The sequence below is a fragment of the Arvicola amphibius genome, chromosome 12 (genome assembly GCF_903992535.2).
Source record: "Arvicola amphibius chromosome 12, mArvAmp1.2, whole genome shotgun sequence".
In the NCBI taxonomy this organism is placed as follows: domain Eukaryota; kingdom Metazoa; phylum Chordata; class Mammalia; order Rodentia; family Cricetidae; genus Arvicola; species Arvicola amphibius.
Genome location: NC_052058.2, coordinates 5196192 through 5216506, shown reverse-complemented (window position 1 = coordinate 5216506; position 20315 = coordinate 5196192). Strand labels below are relative to the sequence as shown.

At 46.3% G+C, this 20315-nt stretch overlaps 1 long non-coding RNA gene across 2 annotated transcripts in view; it reads left to right on the top strand.

Moving 5' to 3' along the window:
• Positions 1 to 18369, top strand: part of LOC121676938 — a 44522-nt gene extending 26153 nt beyond the window's left edge. The window contains exon 5 of one of the 2 annotated variants that reach the window (XR_006020664.1): positions 14618 to 18369. This is a non-coding gene — a long non-coding RNA (uncharacterized LOC121676938). Of the gene's footprint in view, positions 1 to 13758; positions 13818 to 14617 lie in introns of those variants that run through there. The other variant, XR_006020663.1, reaches the window with a different exon arrangement.
• Positions 18370 to 20315: the final 1946 nt, after the last annotated feature.

The window sequence follows — 20315 nt, the reverse complement described above, 5'->3', positions numbered from 1 at the left end:
TAACTGGCAACACAGACAAGGAGGCGAATGAGCTCTGGGAAGGGCTTTCCAGCTTGATTGATGGTGGAGGTTGACTGGAGAAGGCAGCAGGAAGTCCACGCTCTGTTAAAAACAGGAAGGTTCCAGGGAGAGCCAAGAGACACTGGAGACACAGCAATGTCCCTCACTCTGCTTCCTGAGCCTGGGGTGGGTGGGGGTGGGGAAGGATGCGAGAAGTCCCTGTGCTCTCTTGCTTCATCTTCTGCCCCTATACGAAGGTATCAGGTTGACCGTGTCTTAAACAACACCTCCATATCTGAGGGATGAGCAAGACAAGCCTAAGGGCAGTAATGCATTCGTACAAAGATAAGGAGGACCTTCCCCCAGATCTTGTGCTCTGGCCACGGCTGCCTTTATGGGGACCACAGTTAGCAATTGCCCATTTGATTATCCTGAGCCTATGAAGAGGCTAGGTGAATTGGTAAATGTGCCTGTTGCCTTGAGGTCGAATCCTGATACTACTGTGTAAGTCTTTAGGATTGAGAGATAGCCAAGGGGTGGGCATATTGAGTCTCAGAGAGAGCTAGGCTTAAGACAGTTAATGTTGCAATGTTGAGAGGAGGGGGACAGAATGAGAGGGGAGGGGAAAACAGGCTGGTGCCCAACTCTCATAACTTGCGCATTCTACTTAGTACAGAACTCAGGAATACGGGAATGAAGTTAGACCGTCTCCGAGCTGTTATTAAGGAGAACCATCAGTGTGAAGGGATTGAACACTGCATTGTTAGCATGGTTTACAACTTTCAAATGTTCAGATATCTGGTGTGCTGGTCCCTGTCTGCATTCTGACTGCAGGCCTGACCCACAACCGTTAGGACATGAGTACTAGGTGTAGCCCTTGCCTATGCTCTGCATGAAAAGGGGGGCATTCTCTGAATTCTATCCCAACCACCTCAAATGTCGGGACCTGAAAAAGGAACTATTTTGTTATCCTGACAGCTTTTGTGGTTCAAGAAGGCAGGACAGGTGCACAGTCAGGCAATGCCTCACAGGCTGGGGCTCTAGAGCAAGACTTGGAGGCTGGCAGCGGCTCTTGGGCTGGGCTGGTATCATTGGGAGCTGCTCTCACTTCCTTGTCTGATGAGGTTGGTTCTGCTGTAGTGTGGGCTGCGGGTCCTACACAGCTCTCTCCTTGTAGCCTGGGTTTTATCTGAGCCTGGTGTCTGTGTAAGAAGAACAAGGCGGGAGTTACTATGCATTTTATTACCTAGCCTTGGAAGTCACTGTGTCCCCTCTGCCATTGTGGTGGAGCCCAGATTCAAGGAGACATAAAGATATAGCTCCCTCTTCATGTGCAGAAATGTGAAAACCACATAATGTGAAAGCCCTGTAGGATAGAAGATGTTGTGGCTACTTTTGGCAAATGTATTGTCAGAGTGTTCTTTGCTTAAGAGAGCATAGTAGATGGGGATGTGGGACAAAATCTCATGTCCGGGGATTCCAGAGGTCTTTGTGCCTTAGCTCAGCCAAAGAATTATAGTGGTTGTATATGAGAAAACTCAATAAAGAACAGCCTCTGTTTCCATCACCACCACCACCACCATCATCACCATTACCACCACCACCATCACCACCACCACCATCACCACCACCACCACCACCACCATCACCACCACCACCATCACCACCACCATCACCATCACCACCACCACCACCACCACCATCACCACCACCACCATCACCACCACCATCACCACCATCACTGCCACCACCACCATCACCACCATCACCATCGCCACCACCACCATCACCACCACCATCACCACCACCATCATCACCACCATCATCACCATCACCACCACCACCATCACCACCACCATCACCATCATCACCACCACCATCATCACCACCATCACCACCACCACCACCACCATCACCACCACCACCATCACCACCACCATCACCATCATCACCACCACCATCATCACCATCACCACCACCATCACCATCATCACCACCACCATCATCACCACCACCACCACACTACCCCCACCTTTATCGTCTCTGAGAAATCTGTGAAGATGGGTTGATCATGGTTGGAAGTTTACATGTGTTGAAGAGAAGCTGCACTTTAGTGACAGCTCTGTATTTACTTTAGGTTTGTGTTCATAGTGAACTACAAATTAGAAATTTAGTGACAATTGTAAAATATGAGCCTTAATTAAAAAGAAACAACAGAGCCTCATGTAGCCTAGGTTGGCTTTGAACTTACAAAGTAGCCAAGGATAACCTTGAATAAGTATATGCTCAGTTCATGTCTCAGTGGGCACGGAGCCTAGAGCTTCATGCATGCTGGACGAGTGCTGGACCAGCTAATCCATGTCCCCAGTACTGGGCCACAAACTCTAGGAGCTTAGTTCAGCACCGACAACTGTATCCTAGCCATTACTTCTGACTGTCAGATGTTAATGATTCCAGAGGAGATTCAGCTAGTGGCCATTTTGGCCTTCTTTAAACATACACATGCACACACGCACACACAGACACACCAAAAACATAGTAAATATAACCACAAAGTTTCTATTTACTGGTTTGGATAATTTAGGTGTTTTAAAAATCAGAGGTGTGTATTTACTTTGAAAGAGTGTTGGCTAAGGTAGCTAGTAACACCAGTTCATACGAGGAAGTGCTTATTAAAGCAACATACTATATAAATAATAACCAGAGCAGCTGTAGACTATGGCTTCTTATTAATAAGCCCACCATGTCAGGAACCCCATTTGGCAAGAGAAGAGTCTCCCCTTATCTGTGGTTTTGTTTTCTCTAATTTCCAGTACATGTGGTCAAAAGCAATCCAAAACCACTGAATGGAGAGCTCAGATGCAGACGATTTCATGTTTTAAATACAGCATTGCTCCCAGTCACAAGTTGAAATCTCTTGTTGCTCCCTGTTCACCGCTGAGACCTGACTCAACCTCTGTCCAGTGTTTCCTCGCTGTATATCCTACCTTCCTGTTAAATGCTCAGTAGTGCTGTAGTACTTAGATTGGCTGTCGTGGTACGTGTCCCTTTCAGGTTGCCCTGAGCACAGGAGTAGGGCTGCTCTCAGTTCACACATGTCAAAGGGAAGCTGCAGTGTGCTTCTAAAGCTGTGAATTTCTGACTTTTAAGAAGGAAAAAGTAATCCCATGTGTGGAGGTCACTAAGAGCTACACCATGGATGAATCTTCCCAGTGGGAAATCATTGAAAATGAATGCAAATTTTTCTGACACACCTGTGGCTGAAAAGTTATGACCACAGTGAGTGACGAGGGCAGAGCTAACACAGAAGGCACCCCTGGAGGGTTTGGAATATATCCCCTAGGAAAAAGGGGGACAGCTGACCTCTTAAGTGGTGGTACTTAGTGTTTGAATATTAAGTCGGTTCTCTAAAGAATTCATCTATAATTCTAACCACGAATTCTCCATCACATAGTTTGTTTTATTTCACTTTGGGTTAATGTTCAAGTTGCTGGTCTGCCCTTGAGGGCACATGGGTGGTATAGCCACACCAATCGATATCCAGGATGCTGAGCCAAACTGGCCTAGTGCTAACAGGGCCTTGAGGGACAAGAGCGGCTGGGTATTCATTTATCCTCTCTTTTAGTCAATGTTGGTGTTTGCCCTGTGGCTCCAGAAGCACCTTAGGGTGTCAAGAACCAGCCAGCACTGGTTTATGTAACCATCCCTGTTTTGTTTTCAGTTGGGAGATGAGGTCAAAGGTTAGCTTCCATAGAGGTCCACTATCCAGACTGGGCCTGGAGTCTTTCCAAGGAGGCAGAGTCCAGTTGATGTTGGATGTTGACCTCCAGTGTCAATGGACAAGGGGCCAGTGATGAAATCTTTCCCATAGGTTTTCTAGACAAAAATGGAAGCTAAAGTATGTAGAGTAATAACTGGACTTTGTTACTCGAGGGGACCTCTGAACCAGATGGCCAGGGTTCACTGTTGACTGACTATGTTTCCTTAAGTCTAGAATGAGGTAAAAGTAGTGCTCACCCCATGGGCTCTTCTTAAACTCCTTCTGAGTGTATTGTAGGTTTGTGTATAAGTGTTCCTGCATGCATGCGTGTGCATGTGCATGTGTGTGCATGTGTAGAGACCAGAGGCTGATGCTGGGTTTTGCTCTATCAGACTCTGTCTTGAGACAGGGTTTCTCACTGAAACTGGAGGTCACTGCTTGAGCTGTGCTGGCTGGCCTAGGCTTCAGGGGTCCCTGTCTCCACCTACTGATACTGGCATGGCAGGTTCATGCCACTGCACTCGGCTTTTTATCTAGGTCCTGGGAATCTGAATGCAGGTCCTGACAGCTTGCAAGACAAGCATTTTACCTACTGACCTATCTTCCAGTCCTACCACACGGGATTCTTAGGCAAGCAGAAGGCTTAATAGAAGCAAAGAGCTTAGAGCTGTACATTGCCTATAGCTGCCCCAGGAGATGCTATTGCTTTTCTGTCCTTGATACCAACTGCAGCCACTCAAGAGAAATGGCTGTACGGTGGACACTCTGTTAGGCTTAATTTTGTCTTCATAGAAACTCTATGTGCTACCTATTTTTTTGTCCACAGGCCATAGATGAGAAAAGTGAGGGAGGCATGGAGAAAGTTCACTATCTGCTCAAGGTCACAAATTAACGGGTAATGGACACGAATTCTAACTCAGTGCTGCCTGGCACAAAAGCTTTTGCTTTTCATCACAAGACACCCTGAGCAAAACAGAACAAAAACCGCAAAGCAAGAAATACCCTCTTCCTAGGCACGGCCCAGGCCTCCTGAGAAGGCTGTTCGGGAGCTCTTCTAACGCTCAATGCAACAGAGTTGTGGCTGTGACATTTTTAGGCAATTTCTTGGAAGGATTCTTTTGTAGCTCTAACCAGATTGTAAAAAGTATTTTCCATAGAATGTAAGCCTCTGTGTCGCTTGCGCAGTCTGTTTGGTTTTGCGTTAGTGTTTAAAGATCTAGTCTTCCTTTAAGGGCACAGAGGCACCTTCAAAATCAAACCAATCAATGTCATTGATCGGCTGTGCTGCTGTGTATAGAAGGCATTTCATGAAGGCTTTCTGCTCCAGCTGTGCCTGTCACTGCTGATGGCATTTGAGGCTGGAAACTCAGATGTGTCCCCTAGGGCTCTGGGTGAGGGACCGCATGTGAGCACAAGCCCATGCCCTGCTATAGGAAGTTGGATGAAGTTGGGGTGCATCTTACTGTGGGTAAGAGTAGGGATGCAGGATCCCTGAGCCCCCCCCCCACCAAGCTGCACTTATCTGAAGGTCTTTGACAGGAGCATGGAGTTGACTCTGCATGCACTCCCCAGCTCACGCCTCCTGCTCCTGAACTTGTCTCTCTTCTCCTCCCCCCCCCACAATAAGGGAAGATTGACAGCTGGAATGGAGAAACCCACTGTGCGGTCTACAAATACACACAGGGCCAGAAGTGAAGGAAGATCCTCCTTCCTCCTCTGTTTGTTCAAAGATAAAGAGGCCCATTCAGTCCACATGGGGTCTAGTAATTTAACCATAAACTACAGTAATGGATGCCAGAAAGCAACTACCCTCCTGGGCTGCGTCCAGACGCGGGCATCTCAGGTTCCGAACCCTCTGGACTGGGTGTCCCCAAACCTCCCCTTTAAAACTGTTGGGTGGCTTGAACATTTTAAGCATTTAAACATTTTAAACATCACCTTTTAAGCATTCATGCTTCAATATCAGAGCCCATAGTTTCTTTCTTTTCTTTCTTTCTTGATTTTTTGTTTTTTTTTTAAAAAGAAGTCTTTTGTGTTTCTAATCCTTGGTGATTGTGGTGTTTGGGATCTGATGGCAACAACCCCTGTTCCAAAGTTCCAAAGACAAAAGGTTTTTTTTTTTTTTTTTTCCTTACCGGAATTTTTCATTCCTTCCCACCCACCCCACCCCCATCCCTCATTTCCTCAGGAAACCATTTAGCTAGAGACAGAGGGAAAATCCCCCGACATATTTCAGGAGTCCCCAGAGACTCACACATACCTAGGCAGCCGTCAGGCACTGAAAACACACACTCAGCTTGGGGACAGTTGGAAGAGTTTCATCCCTGTTCCCACCAGCTGACCTCCAGGAACTGCTGGAGGTAGCCGACTGGCTCTGCACATCACCCCTTGGGACTATCCAGGTAAAGTCATCCTGGAGCTTCCACGGGCCGGGGACAGGACACTCCGGTTTACTTTCCAGGGGTCTCCTGGAAAAAGATGGCCCTGTGGGCTGTAGGAGAAGGTAATGGTACTCTGTCAACTTCTGCAGCCCTTTACTGTGTAGCAGAGTTGTAACTGCTGTGAACGGCTTGGCACACAGGCTGGCAAGGTCTTTGTTCTCTATTCAGAAGGAAGGTATACATTACAAGGAGCAGTAAATTGGCAAAACCCAAGAGAACAAACAAGCAACCAATTGCATTGTTGGGTGCTGAGTGCTATAAAGAAATCAAATAGCGTTTTGCAGTAATGACCAATTTCCACCGGGTTTGCAAACTTTAGGAAGTGCCTCTAACACTCCAGTGGCAGCTGCCTGCCTTCAGGCTGAGAGGCTTCTCAGGGGTGCCTTTGTCCCATCTGCAGCAGGGAGCCTACATCTTCCTCTAAAGGTAGAATTGAAGAATTTCCATGAGCAAAGGTTTCCAGTCTCATGGGTTCACACCAACTCCTGGTTGGATACCATGTGGCAAGAGAAAAAAAAGTCTCTGCAGGGCTCAGCAAAGCACTCACCACTTTATTGAAAGCCCCAACAAACGGAGATCTTGTGAAAACCATTTGTGAGGTAAAGGAGAAGCAAAGAGAGTGGAGTGTTTCAGCTGCAAAGAAAGCCTCACCTTCAAACCAGAAGGCCTCGGGTTTCAGGATTCCCCACCATGACTGAGATCAGATCTAATCCATCTGACTCCTGGGAGTGTAGTGAGCCTTCCCGGAAGGTTGCTTCTCTTTCCCTTGGCCCACACTCATCTTCTCAGAGCCCCGGGAAGGTGCCCCATGGTTTCTTGGTTTGCATTCTTACATTCCCTCTGGATTAGCTGGGGGAATCCTCCAAGAATCAAATGGAGCTTGCTGGAACCCGCAGAAAGTCCTTCTAAGAGCTGACGCTCTGCTGAGCAGCCAGCAGATGTCAGCAGTTCATCTGCTTTTGGTCCCCGGCAGGCAAGGGACAGAGCCCACCAAGGAGGACGCCTGGGGCAGACGCCAGCTGTTTGAAAGTCTCAAACGTGGGTTAAGAAATCGGTCTACTCTTAGGCCAAGCACCAAAGGCAAAGGAGATGGTATTCTTCAGACGGGACACACAGATCTGTTCTCGGAATGGATTCTTGCTCTTCATACTCAAACAGGACTTTTGTTGTTGTTTGGTCGGTACTGATAGCAGAATTTGTCAGAGAATTAGACAAGCTTTGTTGGGAAAATTTCAAAGCTAAAGGCAACTAAATCTGCTTTCAAGTATGATTCATACACCCCCGCTGCCACTTTAAAACAATAATCTATGCTTTTAAGAGAATCTCACTAGACACTTGAGAAAGAATGCTTAGGAAGGAACAGTCTGAAAATGACAAACAAAATTTCAAACAGGATGCCCAAAAATAGATGTGCAAAGGGCAGAAGGCAATTGAGACCAGTCTCTGTGATTGATTATTTATTTGACAAAGCCAGAGTAATCCCTCAATCTAATAAATGTGAGACCAGATACCACTGTCGAATTAAACATCAACAGGCTAAAATGCCGTTGGTTTATGGAGGACTTCTTGCTCATGCGTACTCATGACTCACAGACCTATTAGCTTGTGTTCCTCAGAAGCCCAGGGTCAGGTGCAAAGACAATAAGACCACATTAATTGCTCCCCATACAGTGATGCCCCATTTATAGTGTGTGTGTGTCTGTATGTGAGTGTGTGTGTGTGTGTGTGTGTGTGTGTGTGTGTGTGTGAAGTCCAGCATCTTTTTCAACTGTTCTTCACCCCTTTTAGACTTTTTTTTCACTGAGCTTGTTATCCACCAATCCAGTAGCCTAGCCCTCCAGCAAGCCCCAGGATCCTCCTGTCTTTGTCTCCTCAGCACTGAGACAACAGGCACACATTGCCGTGTCTGGGGCTTCAGCTGGGTTCTGGGAATTGAACTTGGGTCCTTGTGCTTGCTAGACTTAATGACCAGGCCATTGACCCAATCCTCTTCTCTTCCCAGCCAACCTCTAGTGTTTCTTTTTCTCCTTTGCATGTTTATTGTTCCGGCTTTGTTATTATGGAGTCTATGCTCTGAGGTCAAATCTGCATGGTCCATGCCATTGTAGACACGCCTGTGGACTTGCAGAGGTCAAGCGTATGCCGTTGCAAGTCTGTCGGTGGAAATCTAGTTAGAGTTAAACGTAGGGCCCAGTCCCCAAAGGCTGGCACTTGAGGTCTGATTGGGGAGTCACCTCCCAGGCTCATGGACTTTGACAACAGCTGTCTCCAAGGCTTACATAAGGCGTAGCAAACGGTATGTGGCCCAACGGGTGACGGACTGCCTGCTGCAAAACCAGGGTACAGCCTGCCTCTCCCATTGGTCCCCTCCATCTTTTGTGAACTCCTGACATCACCCTCCTATGTTTCTTGTCATCACTGCCAACACTTTGTCTTTCTTCCCAGGCCTGTCCTCCAGACTCCTTTCCTCACTGTCCCTGGAACTGTCTTTCATTCATTTAAATTCAACTAACGCTTCAAACCCCAGCCCTTGTCTGGTGCCTTCACCTGTTACTCCAGCTTAGTGTTATTTTACGCCTCTTAATTCCTCAAGTGCCCAGTGCACCACATCTTTCATTCTTTTAATTAGCCATCTTTTCTTCAATAATTACGTGAATAATTACATAGATATAACCATATAACAATAACTAATATATGTTACATACATTATGTTATGTTGCCATTTCTATGATGTAAATCTGTTTCTTTGACATTTTTTCCAATATAGCAGGGCAAACTTGTTGAAATTCGGGTAATTTTTAGATTAGTTTTACCAGTAGTGTGATGCCTGATGACAGGCACTGGTTAAATGAAAGCCGAACTAGGGGCTAGGAGATGACTTCATCAGTAAAGTGCTTGCCTTATGGACATGGGTTGAACTGGATCCCTAGGGCTCATGTAAGAAGTGTGTGATAGCCAAGCCTGCGATTTTGGCTCTGTGGAGATGGAGGCAGATGAAGCTGGTGGGGCTCACTAACCAGCTAGCCTAGCTTTGCCTAACTGGTGAGCTCAGGTGCACATTCTGGACCATGAACTAACTCTCTCTCTCTCTCTCTCTCTCTCTCTCTCTCTCTCTCTCTCTCTCTCTCTCCATATATATATATACACACATACACAGGCACACATGAATATACACATACAGGAATATACACACATGCACATGGGTACACACAGATATACACACAGGTACATGCACACAAACACACAGGTATATATGCACATACATGCATACATATACATGCACACACAGAAATATTAGTTGACAGAAATATTCCGTCAATTAATTTCACCTCAGCCTCTAATGTCCAGAGGAGACCTCTCTGGGGGTGAAAGTCTGGGATAAAGGAGAAACAAGGTCTGAGTCCCCACCTCCTTCCTCATTTGCTGCTCTTTTGAGGTTCTGGAGCAAAGTCATTGCCCAGGTTGAGCTGGTCTTGAAGGCTGTGGCTCCTTTTGGCAAGGAGGAATGCCAGGCCTCAGTCCCCTGAGGGAAATGTGACCTGCTAATTATATGCAAAGACTCACTCCCTAAAAGAAGGTCTGGCTTTGTTGCCACTGGGAAATGTCAACAAATGACATTATCTCCCTTTGAGCAATCTCTGACTGCACAAGGAGGGTCAATAGGGAAGCCAGGTGAGTGGGGACCTTAGAATCACTGGGGATCTGGGGTGGGGGTGGGTGGGGCAGCTGCTGAAAGTCTTCATATAACTTTGATCTTGTTGTTGAAACCTATGAAGAGAACCTTGAAAGGCAAAGGCATTTGTGTGTGTGTGTGTGTGTGTGTGTGTGTGTGTGTGTGTGTGTGCATCCTTGCTTGTAAATAGAGGAAGGGCTAAGTTAAGAAGTGGCCTGGTGTCCCAACATTGTTTCTGCTGGTAGGACTGAAGTCACATGCAGCCACCAGTATGCAATGCCAGCTTGTCCCTCCTCTCCTCCCTACCTGGATAGGCTGAGGTCAGTGTAAAAGCAGATGAAGAACTGGTTATAATGACTCATAATGATATATGGCTTCTGTTCGCTCTAACCTAAGTGCTCCATGTCACCACCATCTTGGGTCTTCACTCTGGTTCTTTGGAGCCTGCTGTTTCCTTTCTAGAGAAAAGTTGGGCTCAAGGAAGTAAGGGGCGATGCCCTGTGTTACACAGCTCCTACTGGATGAAGATGGGTTTTGAATCAGGCAAGATGGTGGTTGGTCTGGATCCTGGTCTAGGTCTGCATCTGTGGTGTCCCCTAAAGGCTCATGAATTTGAACTCTTGGTTCCCAGCTGGCAGTGCTATCTGGGGAGGTTGTAGGACCCTCTGGAGGTGGAGGAAGTGAGTCACTGGTAGCAGGCTCTGAGACTTTCTAGTCTGGCTCTGCATCTTGTTTGCTCTTTGCTTTTTGACTGGATGCAAACTGCAGCCCCCTGCTCCTGTTATCATGCCTTCCCTGGTGCAATAGTCTGCAACTCTTGATGTGGGATGTCCTTCTGTATATGTGTTGCTTTTATTGGTTGATGAATAAAACCATCTTGGCCAATGGTTTAGCATAGTAAAGTTAGGCGGGAAATTTGAACAGAGATAGAGAGAGAGTAGGCAGAGTCGAAGGAGATACCATATAGCCATCGGAGAAGAAAGATGCCAGAACATTATCAATATGTCACAGCCTTGTTGTGATACAGATTAATAGAAATAAGTTAATTTAAGATGTAAGAGCTAGCTAGGAATACACTTGAGTCATTGGCCAAATGGTGTTGTAATTAGTACAGTTTCTGTGTGATTATTCGGGTCTGGCAGGGAAACAAAGTGTAGTCTCTGTCTACAATCTCTGTAGTCAGAGTTTTTATCCCAGTGACACAGAAGTGACAAGGGGTGTTTCAGAAAGGATTATTCATAACTTCTCTGTCAGTCTGTGTCTTTTTCTTAAGACGAATGGACAGAATAGATGGCAAAGAACTGCTTTATTTTAGGTGGTCGCTGGAATGGATGGAGTTTGGGTCTGGGTGTATGTATGAGTAGCTTCCTTAATCTAGCTATGTGATGTTTTTATTTGTGAGTTCATTACAGTAAAGTGATTAAAGAAAAAGGAGAAGGTTTGATAAAGACATTTGATGACCTCTGACCTTCACACACACAGGTTCTGAATCCCTGACGGGTAGAAGTGTTGCCTTGACACTCTCTTCTAATAGAAGTATTTGCTTAAGGCTTAGGAACAAAACTCACAAGTCTTAGCAAGCTCCTGAAACTTACAGGATTCACAAGGCCCTGTCCCCATATTAAATACTGAGGAACATTTGCTGGGCAAGAGGACATTCTCTAACCAGTCCAGCTATCTGCAAGTTGTGCATACGGCTTCTCCAGAGATGCAGTTTTGGTGAGCCCTCAGAATTGTTGTCCTTGCTGGGGTGGGTTGTTCAGTAATGCAGCCACCCCATGAATCACCCATGCAGGAGTCACTTGCACTCCTATAAGCAACCCTAATAAACTCAATGGTTCTCTAAGCTAGAGTTATGTAGAATGCTTACTCTGGTCTGTCACTGGTGCCCTGTGTGGGGTGAACAGACATTTGCTCAGGTCTCCACAGGAAAAGCACACTATGAGAGTCCCTCAGTGGAAGGCAGTTAGCAACGATGCAGATGGAGTAATTATTGCAGGGGCAAAGAAACTCTACCAGCAGCAGGGTTAAAAACGGAAAGCTCGTCTTCATTAGCTAACTGTTCAAATGTTCAGAGTTGACAATGTAAAGATTAGACTTTTAAATTCCCTGCTAGGGATTGATACCAAAAGCAGGCAAGGAAGCCACACAGTGATTTTAATATAAAGACTTTTGGAGGCTTGGCTGGGGATGTAGCTCAATGTGCTTTATTGAGGTCCTGGTCTAATCCCTATCGAAAATGAAGAAAATGAAAGAAAGCAAAAGAATTGTTTGCTGTAGAGTAGTGGGGGATGAGCTAAAGATAACTAAAAAGAACCCTGAGAACATAAGGATAGTATTGGTCAGCAGCAGCCATTACACTCGGAGCTGACGTGTGGTCTGAGGGGTGTGTCCTCTCCTGTCTTCTTCCCCTATGGGCTGAGGCCCTGAACATGCAGGTGAGAGAATGGCCACAGCCCACTGGCTGGAAGAGGAGTTGCTGTGTTGGTCGGGTTTATTAGAAACCTGTCCTCTGGAATGTGCAGGAAATCACCCCTGTGGGATGCTGGGAAGTTGTTGAGGAGGAATTGTCTCTCTAGACCACTGACCCTGATAACGTCCAAGGTGTCAGGAGAGCCGCAGACCCCAGGTGCTGCTGATTGTAGGTACTGCTGGATCCGGTATGAGAGAACCACCTGTTCTTCCGAATCCTGATGCTGCAGGATCCTTCATGTCCACGGAAGGTGCTGATTGCCTTAAAGATGGTCTGTGAGTGGGGACTACAGAACCAGAACCCAGCTGGATACGTCCTTCCTACTCCGTTGTGTCTCTGGTACTGTCTACTTCACAGGGCGCCAACTGGTGATGGAAAACCACTTAGAGATCCCAGGTCCACTATTTGAAGAGTGCGTTGTGAAGGGTGAACTTCGAACTGAGAGGCCACAAGTTCAAAGCGAGTACACCACAGAAAAATATTACTATAATTTACTGTGTATGAGTCAGACCTAGGGGTACTAGTCCTGGGGAATCTCCTACACCCTGTATTCTGGCTCGGTGGTCTTGAGAGGCACTCCAGGTAGTTTTGATGTGTGGTCTGCTTGGATTATCGCGCTAGTCTCCTAGTTGTCTCCCCCATCTTGTTTCTTTATCGCCTGTTTTGCACACAGTGGTGCATTGGTTTAACAAAAACACAGAAACCAAGTGCTTACAAAAAACATGTGTTTGCTTTTCTACTCATTTAGGAAAGCTGGAAGTCTCAGGTTGAGTAGTTCCTTCTCTGTCTTCTTGTTACAACGTGGTGAGGAGACTTAGTGGAATTGAGTAGACGCAGAAGGAGTTCCTGCATGAGAAATGGTCTTTATATATAATAACCCAGTTTCATGAGAACCAGCTTACCCTAAGAGACCAGCATTAATCTTTTCTTTTCTTTTTTTTAACTGAACATTTGAAAACTTTATTTATTTTTATTTTTTTTCTCATTTTTTATTAAAAATTTCCATCTCCTCCCCTCCTCCTCCCCCTTCCCTCCTCTCCCTTCCACCCATACCCCCACTCCCTCCCTCTTCAAGCCAAAGAGCCATCAGGGTTCCCTTCACTATGTTAAGTCCAAGGTCCTCCCAACTCCCCCTAAGTCCAGGAAGGTGAGCAACCAAACTGACAAGGCTCACAGTGAGCCCGTCCATGCTGTAGAGTTCAAGCTCATTGCCGTTGTCCTTGGTTTCTCAGTCCTCCTCCACCGTCAGCCACATTCAGAGAGTCCGGTTTGGTCCCCTGTTCCATCAGTCCCATTCCAACTGGACTTGGTGGTCTCCCGTTAGATCTGTCCCACCGTCTCAATGAGTAAACGCAGCCCTCACGGTCCTGACTTCCTTGCTCATGACCGCCCTCCTTTTGCTCCTCATCAGGACCTTGGGAGCTCAGTCCGGTGCTCCTATGTGGGGCTCTGTCATTTTCTCCATCCAACGCCAGGTGAAGGTTCTATGGTGATATGCAAGATATTCATGAGTATGGCAATAGGATCTGGACATTTCTGGCACCCTCTCCTCAGCTGCCCAAGGAACTAGCTGGAGGTAACCCAGGCCCAAAAAGATGAACATGGGATGTACTCACTCATAATTGGTTTCTAGCCATAAATAAAGGACATCGAGCCTATAATTCGTAAAAAATCCTAGAGAAGCTAAAGAAGAAGGTGAATCCAAAGAAAAACATATAGTTATCCTCCTGGATATTGGAAGTAGACAAGATTGCCGGACAAAAAATGGGAACTTGGGGGTGGAGTGGGATGGGGGGATGGGGGGACGGGGAGAGAAAAGTGTGAAGTGGAGGATGGGAAGAGCTTGGGGGAATAGGATGGTTGGGATATAGGAAGGGTGGATATGGGAACAAGGAATTATATATCTTAATTAAGGGAGCCATTCTAAGGTTGGCAGAGACTTGACTCTAGAGGGGTTCCCAGGTATCCAGCATTAATCTTTTCTATGGGTGGTACCTTCTGTGGTCCAAGTCCCTTGTATTGAACCTCAAAACTCATAGGTTTGGGCACTTTTCAAGGATGCGCCTCCAGTGTGTGGACCTTTTTGGTATCCAAACCCGAGTTGCAGTTGAGGGACAGGTACTGAAACACAAGTTAGAACATGTCCTTTGGTTGCTCAAGACGCCCAAGGGATCCATGTCTCTGGAGAAAAACTCACATCTTTTCAGGGACCTGCATGATTTGGATCCCTACTGCCTGTTTCCTGCTAACTGTCCTCACCTTTTGCCTAGGTGACACTGCTCTCAAGCAGGCCAGACAGGCACAGCCAGACCCGGGGCGGTAAGCTCTTACCGTCTCTTTCTTCTCCTGGCCTCCCCTTCGAGATCACACCAGCCCACACCGTCCCTGCTTTCTGATCGAGGTTCAGACAATATCCTTCCATGTGACTCCTTGCTTTGCCCCTTGGGCTTAAATCTAAAGCCTCCTTCCCAGCCTCTCTGAGCACTGGGCGGAATACCTTCAGGATTGACTTTCCTCCACATCGCTCACCACCACCGCTGACAGATTATTCCACCCGCTTGTTTTGTCCATTTGTTTGAGGTTGTCCGCTAAAATATATGCCCCATGAGAAAATGACCTTTCGTCTTTCTTATTTATGGCTGCTCTGGCTGGGACCTTGAGTGCCTAGAACGTGGTTGCTCAATGAGTTTTGGGTGAATGAACATACCCTGCATTCTGAGAAATCACTCAGGAGTCTGTTGGTTGGGAGCAGCCATGGCCAAGGTGGTTCTCAGACTCTTTGAAGTCTCCTATGTACACACCAACATGGACCTTCGAGAAGGCCTGCACTTTGTGAAAAGGAACCCTCTAGAACAGTGGTGGCAAAGACTCCTGAGGAACTCTAGCATGCATTCGGAGCATTCAGCTTAGCCCACTGAAACAATACATAGCACATCGGAGAGAAAAAAGCGCCATGATGATTCAAGATGATGTTTTACAGAGTCTGGGTTCTATCTATGGATTTTGTTCTGGAAGCCTCTGGGGACCCCAGGAAGACAAAACCAGATGAAAGTGAATCTGCTCTGTCTGTCTGTGTTCTTCCCAGAGTCAACCGTCTTTCTCTCTGTTCCCGAAGGGAGGAAATATGTCTGTGATTGGCATTTCCTTCAGGATCTGGAACTTGTCCTATCACCACTAGGGTCAAAGCCTTCTGCTGTCTGTTACCCCCAGACCTGAGGGAATTCCGTGTGGCCTTGCTGAGTGAGTCACAGCTCCACTTGGCATGACTTGGACCTTATTTAACCCAGGACGCCGAAGGATTTCTCCGTGAATTATTAAGGAATGTGCCAAGAGAGCAGAGACAGTCATTCTGAGATCTGAGCTGGTTTCTGCAGAATCAACTGGAAGCAGCAAACGGGGGTAACAAGTAGGGTCTGTGTGTGAAGCTGGGGAGCCCACAGTCGAGAACAAGGCTTTACTTCTGTTTTCACTGAACAGGTCAATAGAGGACTGGGGAAACCACTCAGTGACAGAGCACTTGCCTGGCATGGTTCCTGATTCAATTCTCAATAACCTTTCGTCACCTCCCCCCCCAAAAAAGCCAACAGAAAAATCACCACTTGTGATTAAAGACAATTAGGGTTGATTTAGTTTCTGAGTTTGTTGGGTCTGTTAGGGTGTCCAGGCAGTTTAATGCTAGTTATAAGTACTCTGTTTACTCTGGAGGCTTACCACTGTATCAACCACACACAGGATACTCTGCTAGAGAGCCAATCCTTTCCTGGATATAGGCATGATTTTGGATCTTGCGATTTCATAAATCCACAAACAATCACCATTACCTTAACCAAAGCTTTGGAAGGTGTGTTTGGTCTTCAAGGGTTCACATGAAAACAAAACAAAACAAAACAAAACAAAACAAAACAAAAAACTTCCACCAATCACCAGGAATGCAGATTTAAAAAATCACATGTAATATTCATTTTAACATCAGTGTCTCTAAGTGACAGCAGTGTGACTTGTTGCAAGGAAAGCCAGATTAAAGAGAGCAGGGACGTCTGTTCAGTGAAGGTAATTGGTTCTCTGATTCCCCTAAGGACTGTGAAATGGGGTGAGAGGGTGGCACCCTCTCATCTTTCCTCTGACCCAGCACCCTTCAGAATGGTCCCTTGCCTTGTTCACTCAGGTCATCCCCCAACTTCCAAGCCCAGTATCCAATTCCCAGCATGAGCAACGTTTGCAGGGCTGATGGTGCCCATCCACATGAACATCTTCTTCGGGCAGCCTGACGCACAGGTGCCAGCTCTCCTCTGATCCTTTCTTTACCTCCTTGCTGTTTAGCCCACTCTCCTTGTGGTCTCCCACTCCCTCTTCAAGAGCTGCTCTCTGGAAGGCTGGACCAACCGGCCCCTTAGCTAAGACCCCATCCCTTTTTAAGCAATGACTGCCAAGATAAGTGTAAGCAGGGTCAGGTTTCGGAAATGAACTACCTTCCAAGAACTTTTTCTCTTCCTATCTCAGCGTGGACTGTCGTCTGCACCCAGACAACTTTGCTTGACATGTCTACTTTGGTGCTGGAAACATATTCCTACTTAACATGTCCCCAAACCTGCTCTGATTTCTATACTCATCCTGGTAGTTTCTGGATCTTGATTCACAGTTATTCCCCTTTGTTGGTTATCCCAAACTGCAAAGCTTAGGATTGCCCTTTATTCTGTCACATCTGGAGCATCAGCATATCTCACTGAGACTATGTTGCTAGAGTCGGAATGCTGCCCGCCCCTTCCCTGCTCAACTCCTCCTCTAGGCCACAGCTGACCGTACAACTGGTCATTCAGTTTTAGCCTAAGTCCCTCTGCATTACTGTCTCAGAGCAGCACTTGGGATGACACTTTTTAGGTTGAACTGTCTGTGGCTTTCTACATCACTCAAAATAAAAGCCAGGACTTGTATGCTCCAAAGACGCTGTGTGGCCCATGTGGCTTTAGTCAACTCTTTCTTTTGCCTTCCTACATCTACTATGCATGGTTATAAATAAAAATGGGTAGCAATACAACCCCCCAACAAGTCTTCCCATCACCCCACTTCCTATTGCTTGTGTCTCTCTTGAGTTCCAGCTATTGGTTGTTACCGATGATGTGATGTTGTTTGCGTTTATTTGCTTGTTATCTGTCTGTCCTTTTATACCAGCAAATCTCAACCTGTGGGTCGCAACCCCTTTGGGGGCCAAACGACTCTTTCACAGGGCCACCTAAGACCACTGAAAAACACAGATACTTACATTATGATTCATAACAGCAGCAAAATTGCAGTTATGAAACAGCAATGAAAATAATGTTATGGTTGGGTCACCACAACATGAGGAACTGTATTAAAGGGTCCAGCATTAGGAAGGTTGGGAACCACTGCTCTACAATGAAATACACACTTCAAGAGCCAAAGAACGCTATCAGCTGCTGTCCCTACTATGTTTCTGTTACCTAGAGCACCTGGCCAGATCAGTGCGACTGAATAAGTGATTGCCTCACTAGGCAGCGGTTAATGTTAGATAGGCTGTATATGAAGAAAATTGTGACTTCAGAGGGCCAGATGCGTCTTATATGAGGACTAGCTCAAGGGTTGGGGAGGTCGCTTAATAGAAACACATGCTTGCCATCCAACTGCAAGAGAGTCCACATAAAGCCAGGGACTGTAGTGTCCACCTCTAATTCCAGAACTCCAACAGGGGAGGGTCAGAGACAGGTGAATCCTTGGGAGCTCAGAGCCTTGTAGCTTGGTGAACATAGCGGTGAAGATGAGACCTTACCTCAGTCAAGGGAGCAGACAAGGACTGTCACACACAGCTGTCCTCTCCATCTCTCCATCCAGGTACCATGGTTACCATATGCTCATAATCACACAGTGGTCCCTCTCCAACCGCTCTATACACACACACGCACACGCATATGCACGCACACACATGTGTATGCATGCACACATGCTCGTGTGTGTATGTGTGTGTGTATGAGAGAAAGAGAGGGAATTTCTCCCCTCCCTCCCTCCCTCCCTCCCTCCCTCCCCCCCTCCCTTCCTTCCTTCATTTCTTTCTTTTTTTTTTTTTTTGAGACAAGGTCTCACAGTATAGCCCTTAATGTTCTGGAACTTGCTTTGTAGACCAGACTGGTCTCAAACTCCCAGAGATCCACCTGCCTCTGCCTCCCCAGTTCTGGGATTAAAGGTGTGCACCACTATGCCTGGCTAACATCCAAAAATATTTTTTTGTAAAAAGAGAGAACTATTTCACAGACAGAGGCAGTGAGAGTGTATTGCTCCTCACATAACTGGATCAAAGAGGCTAAACGTCCCATGTTCATGACTAATTGGGACCTGTGCCTTACTGGCTATATGTCACTGGGCACAAAATTTAATATCACAAAATCTTAGTTTTTTTGTTTTTTTCCCCACAAGGTAGAGTCAACTTACTACTTTGTAAACCTACTTTGGAATTTTTATGAAGAAAATATGTTTAAAGTGTTCAGTGTTGTAACTGGATATAACAAGTACTCAATAAATGTAATAATTGCCATTTTTTTTGTATTACAAAATAAAACATTGCTGGCTCTGCCCTCAAACACCCACAGTGCCTGTCTTGAGTTTGGGATTGAAGATGATTTGGGTTTGACAATGAGCAAGCATTACCTCACCAGACCAAATGGAAGTTAGTGTATTAAGAAAAGAATTAAACCAACCTCGTTGTGCATCACATGGGTTGGGTCAAATGGAATAATCAGAAAGGTCTGGTGTTCCCACCAGTTCCACTTAGTCTATTGACGGCTTTTTCTAAACCAAAGGTCAGAGGCGAGCTCTGAGGATATGTGTGGGAGAGGCGAGAGCAAAGGATGCTCTTGCTATAGAATGAAAGGGGTGAGGGTGCTGAAGTGGGGTGCTTCTGGGGCGGATTTCCTCGGCACAGCTTGGATGGAATCTAACTCTAGACTTCCTCATATGCCGGCAAAAAGGAGCCACCCATCAGTTCTGCTTTGGTTCTGGCACCAAAGGGTGTTGAGAGGAGGCCAAGTGTAGATGTGGCTTCTTGAGGGAACTTGGGTTCTGTTGCATGGATGGCAGCTGCAAGCTCCGTGCTGTCTAACAGGAAGAGAACAAGCCCATGTGATTTAAGGTCTTCTAGTTGGAGGCTGTGGCTGAGGCTCAGTTGGAAGGGTGTTTGCTTGGCATATGCAAACCCTGGGTTTGGTCAATAGCATAAGCTGGGCATGGTGCCATGCCCATTATTCCTGTAATCCCCGTACTCAGGAGTTGAGGTCAAGAGGATCAGCAGTTCAACTACATAGATAGTTTGAGGCCAGCCTGGGCTACATAAGACCTTGTCTCCAAAATTAAAAAAGAATAAAAATTAAAATGAGGAAACATAATAAAGTGTTTCAGTTGGCACACTTAAGGACTGGAAAAAGCAGGTGCAATTAATTTTCATAACTGACTTTATAATTCCCATAATGTTGACATTTCTTCCATGTTAAGATATTCATTTGTAGCATTTATTGATCATCTGTTATGCCTATAGCATTGGTTACTTTAGTTTTTCCTTTATAATGTTCAATGATAGTGTCATCATAGAATAAATGCACGAATGTTAATAACGAGGTGACTGACATTATTCTTTTCTTCTGCTTCTGACATTTATCTTTTGTCACCAAGGGTGCATTATGTTTGTAAGACATCTCCATTGGGCTGACCACCTCCCCTGTGCCCAGCGTGTCACCTGTGGCTGGTCTAGCAAGTCTACAATCTCCAGGCAGGGAGATTCTGCCAGGGACACCCTCGCCCACCCCTGTCTTATCAGCGTCCCCTCGGAGGGCCTCACTTTGGCCTGGTCAGTTCCTGCCAGGGTCAGTCCCTGGTGCTGCCAGTCTTTCCCAGAAAAGGAGTGGTTTCCAGAAAAGACAGAACTGTTGAGAAAATGCAGAGGGACAGACAGTGAGCCATTTGGAG